The sequence below is a fragment of the Dipodomys spectabilis genome, unplaced genomic scaffold (genome assembly GCF_019054845.1).
Source record: "Dipodomys spectabilis isolate Male_0828 unplaced genomic scaffold, ASM1905484v1 ptg000157l, whole genome shotgun sequence".
In the NCBI taxonomy this organism is placed as follows: domain Eukaryota; kingdom Metazoa; phylum Chordata; class Mammalia; order Rodentia; family Heteromyidae; genus Dipodomys; species Dipodomys spectabilis.
In genome coordinates, this window is record NW_024870834.1 from 24,271,485 (window position 1) to 24,288,599 (window position 17,115).

Consider the following 17,115-nt stretch of genomic DNA (forward strand, 5'->3'; position numbering starts at 1 on the left):
GGAGGTCTTCATGGCCTTCACTCTGTGGTTACCTCTGGAACTCAGCTGTTGCTGAACACAGGGCCTGTCTTTGGGAACAGGTTGGTCTGCATGAGTTTATTTTCCGTTCAAAGCTATAGCCCCTCTTCTAGCTCATTCTGCCAAGAGAAAGCTGATGTGGTATGGAGAAGGGAGGCCTGTTCTTCGAGAGCAGGGGCTCCTCTGGGGACAGTTATGGGGCCTGACACCTAGTAAGATGCCTGGCCTGTAGAGGTTGGGTCAGGAGGACAGAATGTCCCGTGCCAGCCTGGACTACTCAGTGATCCACCAGGTCCAAAAACATCTCCCAAGTAACAAATAAAAAGCAAAATATACATTGAAACCAATTTTAAAATACCCATTACTGAATTTAAAAGCAGTAAAATGACCAAAAGTCACTTTAAAAAAGAAAAACAGTTTGTTTCTCCCCCTACCAGAAGGCGCTGTGGGCCAGGCCCTCACTGTTCGACCTTGTGCAAGTGCAGGGAGGGGTTAAGGACCTTTCTGTCCTCCAAGGTTGAGGCCACACTGCCTCTTCTCCTCCTGATCTTCCCCTAGCTTCCTTCCATGTAAGATCACAGGTGTTTAGGAAGTAATGTGTTGCAAGAACCAATATGACAAGAGTCATTGAGTTAAAACTGTTAGGCTTTTATGAACTTAAAGCATTTTTATTAGGGACAATTAAATATACGTAGGAGGCAGTATAGTTAGATTGCAGCCTGGTAGCCCCTTCATCCGGCTTCAGTGTTACCCATCGCGCATGCTCAGAGCCCAACTTGTGCATGTGCACCCCAGCTTCCCCCTGACTCCTGGAAAAGAAAATGTTATTTTCTTTTCCAGGGCTGGAATTATACTTAGGGCCTTGTACATACTGAGTGCATCCTCTACCATGGAGTTACATCTTCACCCCTTCTCCTGTATATAGGAATAGAATATATGTATATATATATTCTGTATTCTATAATATATTGATATATATTCTATATAGAATATATACTCACACACACACACACACATATATTCTCTTTAGTGGTACAGTGGTTTGAAAGCAGGCCCGTAAACTTGCTAGACAGGTGCTCTACAGCTAAGCCACACCTCTGGCCCTTTTTTGTACTAGTTCTTCCTGAAGAGACTCATTTCCTGCCCAGACACAATCTTCCTATTTCAGCTTCCTATCACAGCTGGGATGGCAAGCACATGCCATTAGGCTCAGCTTCTTCTATCAAGATGAAGTCTGAAAGACTTTCCTGCTGGGCTGGGCTGGGACCACAGACCTCCCAACCTCAGCCTCCATGTAACTACCCTGACAGGTGTGTGCCACTGTGCCCAGCTGTGGGTTGAGAAGGGGTCTTGTGAGCTTTTCTTGGGGAATCTCACGAACCTTTCTGCCAAGGCTGGCCTTCAACTGCAGTCCTCCCGTTCTCAGCCTCCCAAGTAGCTAGGATCACAGGCATGAACCACTGGTGCTTGGTTCTCCTGTACAGTTTTGAAGTAAATCACATCTATTCCATCATATTGTGTCATATCCACGTTGCCCTATCTCTTAAACTAAACTTTGTTCCATTAGCCACATAGTCATTATTTCATCTAAAGATAATCATACTCTCTAAACAGTGCCAAAATTTAGTTGGTCTTCAGATTTCCACTTCCTCAAAGGAAAACAAAATCAGCCTTGCAATAAGAATTTCTCAGGAGTTGGTGTGTTCTTATAGCTTGTATAGAAGGAGAGATGTTTGAAGCTGGGCTGCAAAGCCTGGTTCTTAAGTCCGAGTGCAGTACTTGGTAAGCCACAACCTGTATGTCAGCCAGAGCTGAGTTCTGTGTGAGCATGAACACATGCAACGTGGGTTGCAGCCATGTTGAGCTAATGCGGGGAGACTGCAGTACAGCCCCCTGCGAACTCCCACCGGCACAGACATCCACAGACATCCTGACAGCGAGGGGGTGTGCTTGGCCATCCTAGCCAGCGCTCTACCCGCCAGCTGCCCGGGCCTCCTCTGGGACCCCCTTTTCTCTCTTGCTTGGGATACTTGACCGTGCTCCAGTGGCTCCGTGGAATCCCACTTTGTGAGGCCTCCAGCCTCCCTCTCAGTCTTGCCAAGTTGACTGGGTTGCTTTGTTGGGGGCCGGGGTGGTGCTCACACTCCTAGCCAGTGTGCCAAGTGCTTGTCTGTTCCCACAGTGACCCCAGGAGAGGAGCATGGTAGTGACTGTCACTCACAGAGGAGACTGGGGATGGTGGGCTGGACCTTCGTCTGCCCAGGAAGTGGCGTGCCAGAATTCGAACGTGGTCAGCCCGGATGTGGAGTCGGTATTCTCCACCACAGCCTATCCATTCCCAAATGTCAAGACTTGTTTAAGAAATATCGAGGCAGTTTGGCCTAGAACCAGGCCCTTTCCCTTTGCCGGACAAATCTCAACAAGCTGAGATCTGCAATCACTGGGTGTTTTTCCTGCTATGTTCAGGCCTTCAGAGCGGAATCTAGCAACTCTCACATACCCTTCTTAGGAGATTAGCTAAGTAGAGTAGACTAAATTTGAGGTCATTCAGCCCCTCACTTCCTGCTCTCTCTCTCTCTCTCTCTCTCTCTCTCTCTCTCTCTCTCTCTCTCTCTCTCTCTCTTTCTCTCTCTCTCTCTCTCTCTCTTTCGTGGTTAAATAATCCTTGGGTCAAGGATTATATGGGAGGAAACTGGGCTGAGTGTGAGGCCACAATGTAGACATTATCCCTCCTGAACTTCTTGTCACATCTCCTAACTCTTGATGGGAGAAAAACGTGACTTCTGGCATGTACAGAATCAGGGTCAAGTGCTTAAGAATTCTTGGAGGGAGGAGGATTGGCATGGGCCTTGTTTTCTTTGTCTCAGTTGGTCAGGGTTCAGCTTAAGTGGCTCTCCCCTGGCTGAACTTTGGAGGAGCAGTTTTAGGTGGCCACCTGTCCATGCGAAGCCTGTCTCACCCACCAAAGACACGGCCTGGACATGCCAAATGAGTCCTGAACCAAATGCACATGTTTTAACTTCCTTTGCTTCTCCATTGTGCCTGAGTTTGCTTCTGTTTTCTCCCAGCTGCTGATGCCTAGGAAAATGGAAGAGTGGGTAGAAGTGGGTTTGTTAAGTAAGGAGATTGGAAAAACAAGAACAGAAGCTAAGGAGGCAGATAAGGCAGTGACAGATCCCGAGGGATCTTGCCACCAGAGGGAGCAGGTCAGTGACTGCTCAGTCTTCTCTCCATAGTGTGTGCACACAAAACTTCAAGGGTGAACTTCCAGAAGCTGTCTGCCAGTCACTGCATGGGGGCAAGGCAGGGATATATTTAGGTCTCCTTGAGAATGCCTGGAAACGAAATCCTCTTCAGTTGTTTCCAAGCCGGGTGCTGGTGGCTCACGCCTGTCATCTTAGCTACTCAGGAGGCTGAGATCTGAGGATCGCAGTTCAAAGCCAATCCAGGCAGAAAAGTCCGTGAGACTCTGATCTCCAATAAACCACCAGGAAAAACAAAAGCAGAAGTTGCTCAAAGTGATAGAATGCTAGTCTTGAGTGAAAAGCTCAGAGAGAGAGCCCAGGCCCTGAGTCCAAGTCCCATGACTGGTTGCCCCCCCCTCCCCCCAAAGAAAAATAGTTTCCAAAAGTTGCATTTTCTGGGATTTCCTAGCTTTGTCTAGAGCTGATAGTTCAGTACTCCTTGAAACCCTCCCTGCCTTGCTAGGTATGGTGTGTCTGTAGGTTAGGGCCATCCTCATGCATTGGGATGGACCTCTCCCTTGAGATGCAAAGCTGGTCCCACAGCCCCACAGCTCCCAGAACTCCTGGCACAGGGCCTTCCCCGGGGTGCCATTATGGAAACTCTCTGTGGGGGTGCGGTGGGGTGGGGGGGGGTGAACTGGATTGGTTTTTGGCCTTGCCTCAGGAAGACTAGCTTGTGCTCTCTGCAAAAAGACTGAAGGAGGGGGTGAATTGGAGAGATTGTTAGAAAAACGAAGACAAGAAGGGAAGCTGGCATTTCTAGGCCTGTCCTTGCTCAGTGTTTCAAAGAGCCTGACGTCCACAAACCCCGCCAGACTGCGGGATAGAAGAGCCTGACATCCACAAACCCCACCAGACTGCGGGACGTTACGGATGTGTCTGAATGAGGATCAGAGTAGTTGGTCTAAATGTACCAGTTCCTCCTTTCTCCTGGGTCTCTTCTTACATTTTTTCCCCCTAGTGTTTGCTTTTATATTCTCTTTTCCGAATATTTATAACTGCCTCCTCCCTTTATTTTCAGTTCCCTTTTCTATCTCATTTCACTTACATAGCATACTGTTTTTTGTTTTTTTTTTTTGATTCTTTTTTTTCTTTTGGACCTTTTGGGCTGTCTTGTTTTACAGCTAGATTCCTAGATGATTTATTCGGTCTGTTTCTTGCATGTCTCTCCAGTGGCCTCTCTTACAGCTTTTGTTGTTGCTTTTGTCATTCAGTTTCAGTTCTTTTGCCTAAACCTTTCCTTGGGCCAAGCAGCTTTTATTTCTGCTCTTGTGTTTGGGGAGAGCGGGCAAGGAGGAGGCTGCAGCTGGCAGGCAGGGCTGAGGAGGTCCTGGGTGCCTGAAGATCTCCCAACCCTGGTACCCTTGAAGGGGAGCTTCTTCAGGGAGGGACTGGGGACGGTGCCATTCTTCCTAGGATGCTGGTACTGGTGCCAGGCCCCAGCTGGGGGGTGGGGGCAGATGGTGTTGCCTCCTGTGTGTGTGTGTGGGCCTGGGCTCCAAGGCTTGGGTGGGAACAAGTTAACTCTACCCATATCACCTCCTTAGCTCCATGCAATGAAGGAGCTTACAGCACAGGGCTGCCTCTTAGGGATGCTGAGATGTTCTCTGATCCTTGCTTTGTGCCATTTGCCCTAGAGTCTGGACCTATCTGCTGTGGAGACAGGCAGTTTTCCAATAGAACATCTTTCTTCTTCTAAACGTCCTACCTTTAACCAGTGGGCATCTTGAGGGCACAGGGGATATGCTGGAAGGCTGGCAATTGTCCCTTAAAGGTGTTCATCGTTGAGGAGAAACACAGACTTAGCCAGTGGGAGAAGCTGAAGGTCAGTGCTGGTACTGATGGAAGCAGGTGGCACTGTGTGTGTGTTTGAGGGTGTGCATGTGTGCTACTGCGTAGCTCTAGCTCACCTTGAACTTGATCTTCTGTCTTTGCTTCCTGAGGGCTGGTATTACAAGCATGTATCACCATGCCTGGCTAGGTGGCACTTCTTGATGGGTACAGTAACAGTGAAATCCTAGAAGCTGCCACCCCTCCTTATCTGGAGTGGAGTGGCCCAGGTCTTGTTCCCCAGCTGTCCTGGGCAGATTGACTGAAGTCCATCTGGCTGTTCCCAACGGCTCAGGCTTGCTTCCCTCCTTGGGTATCAAGGCTGTTGGGCCCCGGCGGCTAAGTCCTGAGCAGGCCCACTGAGGGGGTGGCTGGATGGGGGGTGGCTGGATGGGGTCCCTCTGCTTGAGCACACTTGGAGCTGAGCCACAGGAGGGTGCATGGGGTGGGGAGGGGACTGTCCTTCTAGAACCTGTGGGATGGTAGGTAGGCCATGTGCTACTCAGACCAGTGCCACCAGGGGGGCCCCCCTGGTGCACCTTGATCCTGTCATTACTATCATAGTCATCTGTGCAGAATGTTCTCTGCCACTCTAGAAAGTTCTGTGGATTAAAAAAGTTTTCCAGGAGACTTTTGTTTTTGCACTTAGATTTCATACTTTTGCTTAAGTTTTCGAGGCCTTTCAGCTCCGGAGTTCAATACTTGGAGTCTCAAATCCTTTAAGACTCTGAAACTGAAAGTCAGGAATCCCCAAGGCTTTGCTCTTAGACACAGTGGTTTGTGTCCGAAGGCAGCCCCTTCCTCTCCTTCCCTATGACTCTATCTGTTATGCCTCCCTATGGCCGATCCGTGGTGTAGATCAGGAGCAGGAAGGAGTGGGGAGCAGGGGATGGATTTTGTTCTCAGCTGCTCTCCTCACTAGGGCCAAGGCCAGGCTCCCTCACATAGGAGCACAGGTGAGGATGAGAGCCTTAGGGGCCTTCCTGGCTGACCTGCCTCACTAAGCAGCCTTCTTAAATCTGTCAGTGTCGGAGCCTCTGCATTCCTCCCACCTCCCTCTTCCCACGCACCACGTTGTATAAATATTTACACCCACCCGGCTGGCAGGAATCCTTCTCCAGCTGCTTCCCTACTTCTTTCACTTAGCAGCTGCAGCAGATCTGGTTGCCTTTGGTCAGACAAGGGCTGGCCCTGGTGTGGGGGCACATGGTCTCCCCAGCGTGAAGGACACAGTTGGCAGGAGAAACAACATTGGAGAGGTCACAGGGGCTGTGGCTGAAGGCCCAGCCGTGGCCCTCCCTGCTGGCTGTCCATCAGGGGACTCTCCCACAGTGTGGACCCCTGCTCTGGTCAGAGAGATTCTTGCTTCTTAAAGGAGCTGCTCCAAAAGGTGGCCTCTGCAGCACTGGGCTTTCTTTGCTAGAGTAATGGAGGGCACTCCCAAAGGAAACTGGCTGATGGCAGTAAAGGAACTTGTGTGAGCATTTCACAGCTTACTAGTATGCAGGATGCTCTACAGATGATCCTTTAGTTTGGGGCGAGAAGTTCAACTTCTGCCGCAGATCGCTCTCCCTCCAGCCAGTCCCTGATCAGTCAGTCTTTCCCCATTGGGTTAGGTGAAGAGCGTGAGTGCCCTTCATCATCTTCCTTGGCGATCCACGGATCAGGGGTTTACTATATATGAGGGCACCAGAATGGCTTGGTTCTCATGGCCAAGCATCAAATGAGGTACTTCCCCATATTCTCCTAGGGGCATTCGAGTCTTGAGCTCAGCAGATTTCTGATTTCCCTCGTGCGTGTTTCCTCTTTCTGCCCCAGTTAGTGGCAGCTGTGGGGCAGCCAGTTCTCAGACAGAACCCTGCTAGTCCCTAGCCCTTCTGGGTTCAGTGAGGGGCATCTGAAAGCCAACGAAGACTGTACATGAATCTCCCCTACCCACAGTGAGTGCAGATCATCCACTGCCTTTTGCCATACCTCAGTTTCCCCGCTCTGTGGAAGGCAATTAGCCTGTTTTCTACAAAGTATTCCAAACTCAGCCCCAAACAGGGTTTTCAAAAAACAACCTGACAATTCTTTTTCTAGTTGTAAGAGCAGCTAGAAATTCTTTTGCTAGTTAATACGGTAGAAGAGACTGACCAGGTATCAGGGACTGGGGAGAATGTGCACTCCATGCATTTTGGGAGCTTAGGAGGAGGGTCTCAGGGTTTGTAAGGCCTGTTGTAGCCAATAAATCCTAGATTCAAGTATGGAGTTTCTAGGTGGGTATGTAGGGTTGGGTAAGGAGTCGGGACAAAGCCTCTGGTATCCTGTATGCTCTTGTGTGTGCTCTCTCTCGCTCTGTCTCTGGGAATGGGAGAAAAGCTGATGCCAAAGGTACCACATCTGACAGGAGTGCTTGGTATTCAGGGGTGCAGGATGTGGGCAATCTACCCTCCAGCTGCCCCAAGTTGAGGTAGAGGAGGTGGGTATGGCTTTTGCCCACCCTTTGGGAAATGTTTAGGGAGAAAGGTGGGAAACCACAGCTCAGAAGCTGCAAGCTGTTTGTCTACTCCTTCCCCCTCCTCCCCCCCCCCCAGTAAAACAAAACTGAAATAAAAGCAGGCCCTGGCAGATATTAATACTACAGAGCCAGGGCTGGTGTGCTCACAGCCCCCACCCCCTCTTTCTCCTTCTGTTTCTATAAGTGGCTGAAATAAATTTAGTGAAACAACCCCACCCGTCTGAGAGCCCAAGATTTCAGAGCAGTGGGATTCTTTACCCAGAAAGCCCGTTTTCAGAGAGGAGAGCTTTTTGTTTAAATTCTGTTTGGGAATGGAATGCTTTCGATGTAAACTAATTATTTTACTGCAGTCCACTCTTCCTCATAGATAAATGCTTTGACATCGTAAGGCTTGCTAGAAAGATGATCTATAAATGCGCAGCAGCTTAAAATAGTTGGCTATGAGGCCAGTGTCTAGCCGGATCTGTTCGGGGATTTATTGTAAGATTACTTTTCATGATGTCTGTGCATGTTCAGCCAAGTCTTCTGTTGTCTGTCAGGGAGGAAAAAGGGGTGGCTGGCTAAGTTAACAAAGTAGACGAATACTAAATCTGCTCTTTTCCTCCTGTGAGTACTTATGGGGGCCTACTAAGTGCACTAAGTCTACCACTAAGCCATATGCTCAGCCCTGCCAGTGTGGTCGTGGTAAAGGGACAGACAGACACAAATGAATGCAACAGAATAGAAAGACCCATACCAGTATGCCCATCTGATTTCTAGAAAGATATAAAGAAATGAGGTTTTTCAACTGTGTTGGGATATGACATCCACAGGCAAACAAACAAAAAACTTCAACATGAAACTCACATCTCATTAAAAAAAAAAACTCAAAGTGGATCATAGATTGAAATATAGACATAAAGCTACGAGAGGAGGGATTGGGGAAAAGGTGGTGGATACAAAGCACAGACTTTTAGGAATTTTCTTGGACATCTACACCCCCAAGGACACTGGCAGATCTGACACTGTTGTGGAACTCTGAAGCTTATTGAAGGCTTACAACTTCATATACGTTGTGGTTGATTGTGATCAATTTCAGTTCTTTGAAAAGTAGCAGCTCCCCATCTTGCCTGTGGCAGGCAGTCTTGGTTCCTGGAGCATTCTGCACATGGCTTATAGAAGCCAGGGTGGGAAAAGAATCCTGTCGTCTAAATACCAGGGATCTGTGCTCTGATTGCTACTTCTGACCACAGAGATGTAGACCGGGATGCTGATGGCCATTGTTGCTCTACCTCCCCCATGGTTGCAAGCATCACCCTCTCCAGCTACAGTGACTTCCAGGGAATTTAAAGTGCCAGGGCCTTTCATATCTCCTTTTTCTCTCTTTTTCCCCTGTTGGGGATATGATTAGCATATGCAACAAAAACAAAAGCAAAAAACCGGACTACATATATAAGGAAAACTAGGAAATGGCTGTACCTACCTAGGGAGAGGCACAAGGTTAACAAACAAAAGCAAAACCAAGTGGAACCATGTGCCGGTAGCTCTGGCCTGTGATCCTAGCTACACAAGAGGCTAAGATCTGAGGATTGCAGTTCAAAGCCAGCCTGGGCAGGAAACTCCCTGAGACTTTTCTCTCCGATTAAACACCAGAAAACTGGAAGCGGCGTTGTGGCTCAAGTGGTAGAGCGCTTGCCTTGAGCTGAAGGGCTGAGGAACAGCATCCAGGGCAACTTCAAGGCCCACAACTGACAAAAACAAACAACCTCCTCAAATGGAAACAACAACAACAAAAAATTAAAAACCTGAGAAGACCTTAAGTTTATACCTTGGGCTGCTGCTTTGTGTAAAGACAGCCTATAACAACAATAACAAAATCCTCAAATAACTAAAACAGCAAGTCTTGATGAAGGAAGAGAAACTGATTACCAGAGCTACCATATTATTAGGTTAAAATGCCTAGTTTTCAACAAAAAATCCCAAGACATACAAGGAAAGCATAGTCCATTCACAACACAAACCAACAGAAAGTATCCCTGTAAAGGATGTGATTTCAGATCTATTACACAAAGGTTTTTAAAAAGAGGCTGAAAGAATTAAAGATACGTTATCTAGTGGATAAAGTCAACAATGTTATACAATCAAAACAAATCTTAATAAAAAGATGGAAAACCTAAAAGGAACCAAAAAGAGATTCTGGGGCTGAAAAGGAAAAATAGCTGAAATAAAAATTTCATTAGAGAGCTTCAGTTTTTAGGAGGCAGAAGAAAGAATCAGCATGAAATGATCAAGTCTGAGGAACAGAAAAGAAAAGAAAGAAAAGTGAACCAAGAGTCTGTGGGATGCTATCCTAGTGTACCAGCATACATATAGGGGTTTCAGAAAGAGAAGAAAGAGGCAGACAGACGTGAAGAAATAATGCCTTAGAAGTTCCAAACTCTGACAAGAGAGATGAACATAAACATCCAAGAATCTTAATGAACTCTAAGGATGATCTTACAATCCCACACCGAGACAATTATAATCAAACTGTCAAAAGCCAAAATCTTGAGAATAGCAAGAGAGAAGTAAGTTTATCAGCATATTTTTTATTAGAAACTTTGGAGGCAGCACGCCAATATATTGTAAATATTAAAATAAAACAAAAATGAACTTGTCAAATAGGAAACATACATTTCTGAGCACTGGTAACTCAAACCTATAAGCCCAGCTACTCAGGAGGCTGATATCTAAGGACTGTGGTTCAAAGCCAGCCAGGTAGGAAAGTCCATGAGACTCTTACCTCCAATAAATTAACTCAAAAAAGCCAGAACCTGAGCTGTGGCTCAAGTGGTAGAGCACCAGCCTTAAGTGAAAAAGCTAAGGAAAGTGCTCAGACCTAAGTTCAAGCCCCAGGAGTGGCACAAAAAAATTTTTTTTTTGTTTTGAGACAGGGTCTTACTGCATAGCCCATGCTGACCTCATATTTAATGGTCCCGCCTTGGTCTCCTGAGTGGTGGGATTATGGTGTACATCTGGAGTTATATAATAAAATATTTTGACTTCTTACATTATTGTTATAATTGTTCTATTTTATTGCACACTGCTGTTAATTTCTTTCTGTGTCTAATGTATAGTAATTTTTCTCATAGATTTGTATGTATAGGCAATAATGTAAAACATTCTGCTTGGTACTATGTGATGCCAAGAATCCACTAAGGGTCTTTGAAAGTATTTTTCAAGGTTCAGGAAATGAGTGCCAATATATCTAGAAGACAGCTAGAAAACAAATAGTGAGTGCTAGGTATGTGTCTGTGTGTGTATGTGTGTGCACACATGCGCAAGTGTGACTTACCTAGCATGCATGAGATCTTGGGTCCTGTCCCCAGCACTGAAAACCAAATAAAAACCACCAAGAGACTCAAACCAAGCAGACAAGAAAAAACTAAATAGCGAAAGGCCAGAATGAAGTCCCTCCTTGTTAATTATAGCTGTAAATGTGAATGGACCAAACACTCTCAATTATAAGACAGATTGGTTAGAATGGATTTAACAAGAAAACATGACCCAACTATATGCTGTCAACAGCATATAGTAGATCCAAAAGACAATTGATTGAAGGTGAAAACCTCTATAAATGATCTACCTTAGTGGTAGAACATACATGATGCATACATGAGGCCCTGGGTTCACACTCCTGCCTACCCCTACCACCCTCCCAAAGATACTCCATACAAAAGTAATCCAGAAAACAGAATCAAAAAAGGTTACAGGAGACAAAAGGTATTACCTTGATAAAATATTCAAAATAGGAGGAGGATTACAAATGCAATTATATATAGTTAAAAAGAAAAATCTTAGCGCCCCCCCTCCCCCCCAAAAAAATCCTAACTGGGTACTGGTGGCTCACATCTGTAATTCTAGATATTCAGGAAGCCAAGATCAGGGTAATTTCAGTTAAAGGCCAACCTGAGCAGAAGAGTTCACAAGACCTCTTCTCAATTCATAACTAGGTATGATGGCCTATACTTGTCATCGTAGTTATGTGGAAGGCTGAGAATGGGAGGATCAAGTTTCCAGGCCAGCCCAGGCAGAAAAGTTTGTAAGGTCCTATCACAATGAATCTGAGTATGGATGAATATCTATCATTCCAGTTATGATGAGAAACCTAAAATAGATAATGGAAGTCCAGGTGTGCTCCTGGAAGGTTAGAGAAGGACAAGATTCTTATCTAAAAATAACCAGTGGGGGGAAAATGACTGGAAGCATAGCTCAACATGAGTTTTTGCCTACTAAGTACTCAAAGCCCTAAATTCCAGCCCCAGTACTGCTTTTAAAAAAAAAATCATACTGACCTGGGGTTATACAGGGTCCTTAGCTATGAAACCAAAAGCATGCTCCACAAAAGATAAAACTGATCAATTAGATTTCATGAAAACGACAAACTTTTGCTTTGTGAAAGGCACTTTGTTCCCAGATTGAAAAGATTAAAAGTGCAGACTCGAAATATTTGCAGATCTGACCAAGGAACTACATCTAGAATATATAAACAATTCTCAAATCTCAACAGTAAGAAAAAAATAGGTAAAGATGTTGGAAAAGACTTTACACCAAAGACAATAAAGATGACACATGAAATGATATTCAATATCATTATTTATTAGAGAACTACAAATTAAAACCTTAATGAATTATGGTTATTACTGGAATGATTACAGTAAAAATAAAAACAAAGGGAGGATGCAGAACAACTATAAACTCATTGTTCTGGAAAATGGTTCAGTGGTTTTTACTTTTAACATACATTCATCACATGACCCAGAAATACTTGTGACCCAGAAATCTCATTCCAGTTATTTACCCTAGAGAAATAAGAATGTATATTAATAAAAAATATGGATATTTGTTTCTCATAGCCAAAGGTTGTAAACAATGTCCTTCGAAGCATAGCTAGTGCATAAACTATGGTATATTTAGGCAGTGAACTACTATTTATCAATCAGGAGACACAAACTATTGGTAAAGGCAACAACATGGGCAAATTTCAGAGGCATTATACTATGTGAAATCATACTACTGTATGATTCCATTTATATGACAGTCTGAAAAAGACAGAATTACGGGAGAGAAAGGATCAGTGGTGTTGAGGAGTTGGGGGATGGGAGATGAGGGAGGGTATGACTACAAAGTACTTGGGAGATTTGGGGAGGGGTGATGGAACTACTGTTTCCTGATTGTGGTTGCATGAATATATCCAGATCAACACTTGTAGATGTGTATGCCAAATAAAGGTCAATTTTATTGCACGTTAAAAAGTAAAGCAACCGTTTAAGCATGAATATGTACTCAAAAACTGAAACTACTCAAGGAAATGAACATCCCATGAATACATGAGAAAGCATAGGTACAGTAGGATGCTGGTAGACTTATCTGTAATCCTAGCTACTCAGGAGACTGAGATCTGAGGTTCATTGTTTGAAGCAAGTCAAGGCAGGAAGGTCCCTGAGACTTTTATCTCCAATGGACCGACAAAGGGTCAGAAGTGGAGCTGTGGCTCAAGTGGCAGAGCACTAGCATTGAGCAAAAAAGCTAGTGGGTTCAAAGCTAGCCCAGGCAGGAAAGTCCATGAGATTCTTATCTCCAATAAACCACTCAGTGGTGCTGTGGCTCAAGTGGTAGAGCACTAGCTTTGAGCTGAAGAGCTGAGGGATAGTGTTCAGGCCCAGAGTTCAAGCCCCATGACCGACAAAAAAAAAAAGAAAAAAAAGTAAACCATAGGAAGAGATGTTTCAACTAGGTTCTAAAGAATTTTCTTGGCCCAAAAGTAAGATTTTAGACAGGATGTGTATGTGCAGTCCCTGGGTAAAATGAGGAAGATGGCTCATCTTTCTCTACAACTGACTAGAGCAGTGTTTTGGGCTTGGGCTTGGGGAGTGGTGATAGGGAAATGTCAAGGTCCACACAAGAGCCAGATTATGCTGGACTGGAGATTTGCTCTAGGCAGGTTTAGTAGCTTGCAGGGAGGACAACTGTGGGCTATGGCAGAATTTAATCAAACTCTGGAACATCCCCACAGGGAAAAAGTTAAAGCAATGGACCTAAGAATGGGCCTATTTCAAGGCCCAGGGAGCCTTGAAATGTCACCTTGCTGGCGCTGGGGTTGGGTTCCCCGTTCCTCTGTGCTTACCCCAAAGATTCCAGACACAAAGCTGGTGTCTGCACTGCCTTCTCCTGAGGCCTCCGCCTGCTTCAGGGGAGAGGAATATGGCAGCTGAGTGACACCCTGAAGTGCTCTGAAGGGCTTTAGGAATTTTGAGGTATTTAGGACTTTCTTGCTTCTGCTATCCACTGGGCCCAAGCAGTCTTTAAAGAAATACTTGTAACAATAAGTATTTTCCCGTTAGGCAACAGCTCCACATGCTTCATCCTGACCCCATTCCCCCACCCCTCCCCTGCTCTTTTCCAGGCTCACTTGAGCACACAGGTAGAGGGCAGCATAGGTAACTTAGCAAGACTTCTGTCTTAAAAAAAAAAATATAACTCAGCTAGAAAATGGCAGACGTTTGAACCAAGGCCCTCTCAACTCCGACATCTTGGACCGACCACTGATTTCCCAAACACCAGTGTCTGAATTATCTGCAGGAAATTTACCGACAGCGTAGATTCCTAGTCTCATCATCAGACCGTCTGATTTCCTGGGCGGGGGTCCAAGTCCTGATCTGCAGTCCTCAAAACACTCCAGGTAACTCCAAACCAGGTGACTGCAGGGCCTCCCGCGGACAGATCGCCTTTTCCCTCTCACCCCAGGACCTTGAAGCGGTGCCAGGCTCTCAGGCTGGGGGAAGGGAAGGCTCAGAATTTGAGTTGTTTTTTTTTTGCAAACGATCAGAAGGAAGTGCAACCTCCCAAAGCCCAGGGAAGGTGGTGCTTGGAGGGGTGCAGGCCATCAGCCGGCCATCGGGAAGGGGGGGTCGAGTGTCCTGGGCTGGGAGCTCCACCACCTCGCCAGCCCCGACGTGCGCCCAGGCTCCAGATTACCCGAAGAACGCACCGCCGGGTCTCCTTCCGCCCGAGGACTTTCACTCCGGGCTTTCACGAACCTAGCAGCCCCACCCCCCATCAAAGTACCTGGTCTTCCCCCTCTCGGGCCGCGGATAGGGAGCGCCCGGAAGTCAGGCCTGGCGGTGCGCAGCGCCTGGGCCGCTGGGGGAGTGGCCGCCCCGGGGGAGGTGTCCGGGAGGGGGTGGTGACGCCACGGCCTGCACGGCGGAGGGCCGCGCACCCGCGCACTGCTCTGCCTGGCCACCGGCCCCGGCCCCGGCCCGGGCTAGCTCCTTCGGCCACCCACCTGCGGGCACGCTCGGGGGGGTGGCGCACCAAGGGGCCCCGGCCCGCACCTCCGCACCGCACCGCACCGCACGCCATCCGCCGCCCGGACGCTAGGTCACCGAAGGGTTAAGGAGCTCGCTTCCTCCCCTCGGTTCCTCACCCTTGGAAAGTCCCCTAAGTGACGTTGCAACCCGACAATTAAAAAGTTTAATTATAGAGACAGGTTCTGGGAGCTGGAACGAACCCGGGCGGGCGGCGGCGGGGTGGGTAAACAGCTCCGGAGCCCGCGCCCCCCGGGGAGCCGGCGAGGAGAGGCCCGCAGGAAAAGTTGGAAAAGTGGAGGAAATTCGAGGAATAAACGCGTTTCTCTTTGCAAACACACATCACTTATTTAGCCAGATCGGGGCGTCGAGGCCCCGCGGACGTGCTCGCGGCCCACAGCCGTGGGAGAGGAGCGGGGTCGCCCGGAGCTGGGACTCCGCCTGCGCCCCGGGGGGCCGGCACCCCGTCCCCACCCCCAGCCCTTCTCTCCTTCCTTTCCCCTCCCCCCCCGCCCCCCGCCAGGCTTTTCCATCCCGCCCAGCGTTCCCCCGCTGAGCTTTTCGAACACTCGGGAGTTTTAAGACTTAACCAGCCCTTTGGGTGTGTGTTGGGGTGTGTGTGTGGGGGGGTGTAAACTGACTAACCTGGGGGATTTTAACGCGAAGAGTCTGGACTGGAGTCTGGAACTCATTACCTCGTCACCAAGAAACTGCACGAACCCCTTTCTCCCGCCCCAGCACCCACTTCTCAGAGCTAGGAGAAGGCACCGGGAAAAGAAAAAAGAAATCCCTTAAGAAATGAACTATACTCGAATGATATGCATGAAGGTGGATGGGAGTTATTTCCCTTTCTGGTCCATGCCATACTTGAAAAAAGCAAACATGAGAAATGGGAGCAGGGAGGGAAGCAACAGGCAGCTGGACAGAAGAAAAAGCAAGGGGGTAACAGCCGGGTTCAAAAAATGGGGCCATCAATTCCAGTCAGGGAGACAAATAAAAGCAGACCCCCGCCGGGAAGCTCGGTGGGTTCAGGGCTGCAGAAAAGGGAAAAAAGAGTTCGCAAAGTTGAAAAATAACCGGTTTCTAAAAACAGTGGTGATCTGGAAGGTTTCCCCGGGTTTGCCCGGAGGTTGACGAAAAAATAAGAAAAGCAGTGTAAAGTGTATGTGCGTGTGTGCGTGTGTGTGCGCGCGCGCGCGTGCGCGGGGAGGGGGGTGGCTGCTACTCCAGGGCTCGGCCCGCCCCGTTCTTTCCTAAGAAACGTGCTCTTAATGGGGTGACCTAATTACATCGCAATGGAACTTGCTAGCAGCCACTCGGGGCGCACGGAGTTTCATAACAGACCCGGCGGCCTCGAGTGCTGGGAAGAAACGTGCGAGGCCGGGGCCCGCGATTTCCGCCTGCGTCTCCATTCCAACACCTGAGCGGATGCGCGGGGAGCGAGTCTCGTGTGTGTGTGTGTGTGTGTGTGTGTGTGTGTGTGTGTGTGTGGTGGACAACTTTGTATTTGGGTGGGTAGCAACCAAACCTATTAGCAAACATTAAAATAAAAATTACTCATTTGATCGTCTTCGTTGCCCTGCCCGCCTTTCGGTCCGGGGATCTTTTTCCACCCCCACCCCCCCCCAAAAAAAAACAACAGTGCTGGTGACAAATCAGGTTCGGTCCCGGTGGGGGCGGGGGGGACGGCGGAGAAGCAACAATAAACGCGTCTTCCCTCCCCCCACCCGCCTTAACCTTTATTGTAACCGAACTAACTTTTTTCCCGGTCTTAGCGTCTGGTAGTGTGCGCGAGGAGGCGGTGGTTGCCCATCGCTCGGAGCACGCGTGGAAAGTGGTTCGTTGCTGGGGGTGGGGGCAGCGGAAGAAGAGGCGTCCATGAAAGAGACAAGAGTTTTCGGTACTAAGTTTAAAGATCGGACGCGTGAAGGAAACGCGACGTCTAGGCCTGTTAGAACTAACCGTCTCCCCGGGTGGGGGGTGGGGGAGGGCACCCCCCAGGAGTCGCCGCGGCCGAGCCGGCTCGAGTGTGGACGCGTGCTGCGCGCGGAGTCTGCGGCACTCGCCCCCGCCAGCCCGAGTCCTCCCCGGGGAGAAAAGTTTTCCCAGTTCCCTTGTCCCCGCCGGAGGCTCCCTCCCTTCCCTCCCCGTACTTCCTCGGACACGCTGGGGAGAGAGGGGGCGGGGGTAGAAA

At 48.1% G+C, this 17,115-nt stretch overlaps 1 long non-coding RNA gene across 1 annotated transcript; it reads right to left on the reverse strand.

Moving 5' to 3' along the window:
• Nucleotides 1-12,187: 12,187 nt before the first annotated feature.
• LOC122118760 lies at nucleotides 12,188-14,822 on the reverse strand. Its single transcript, XR_006149436.1, has 2 exons — nucleotides 14,203-14,822; nucleotides 12,188-12,413 (listed from the first exon to the last, which is right to left on the reverse strand). It is a non-coding gene; the product is annotated as an uncharacterized LOC122118760 (long non-coding RNA).
• Nucleotides 14,823-17,115: the final 2,293 nt, after the last annotated feature.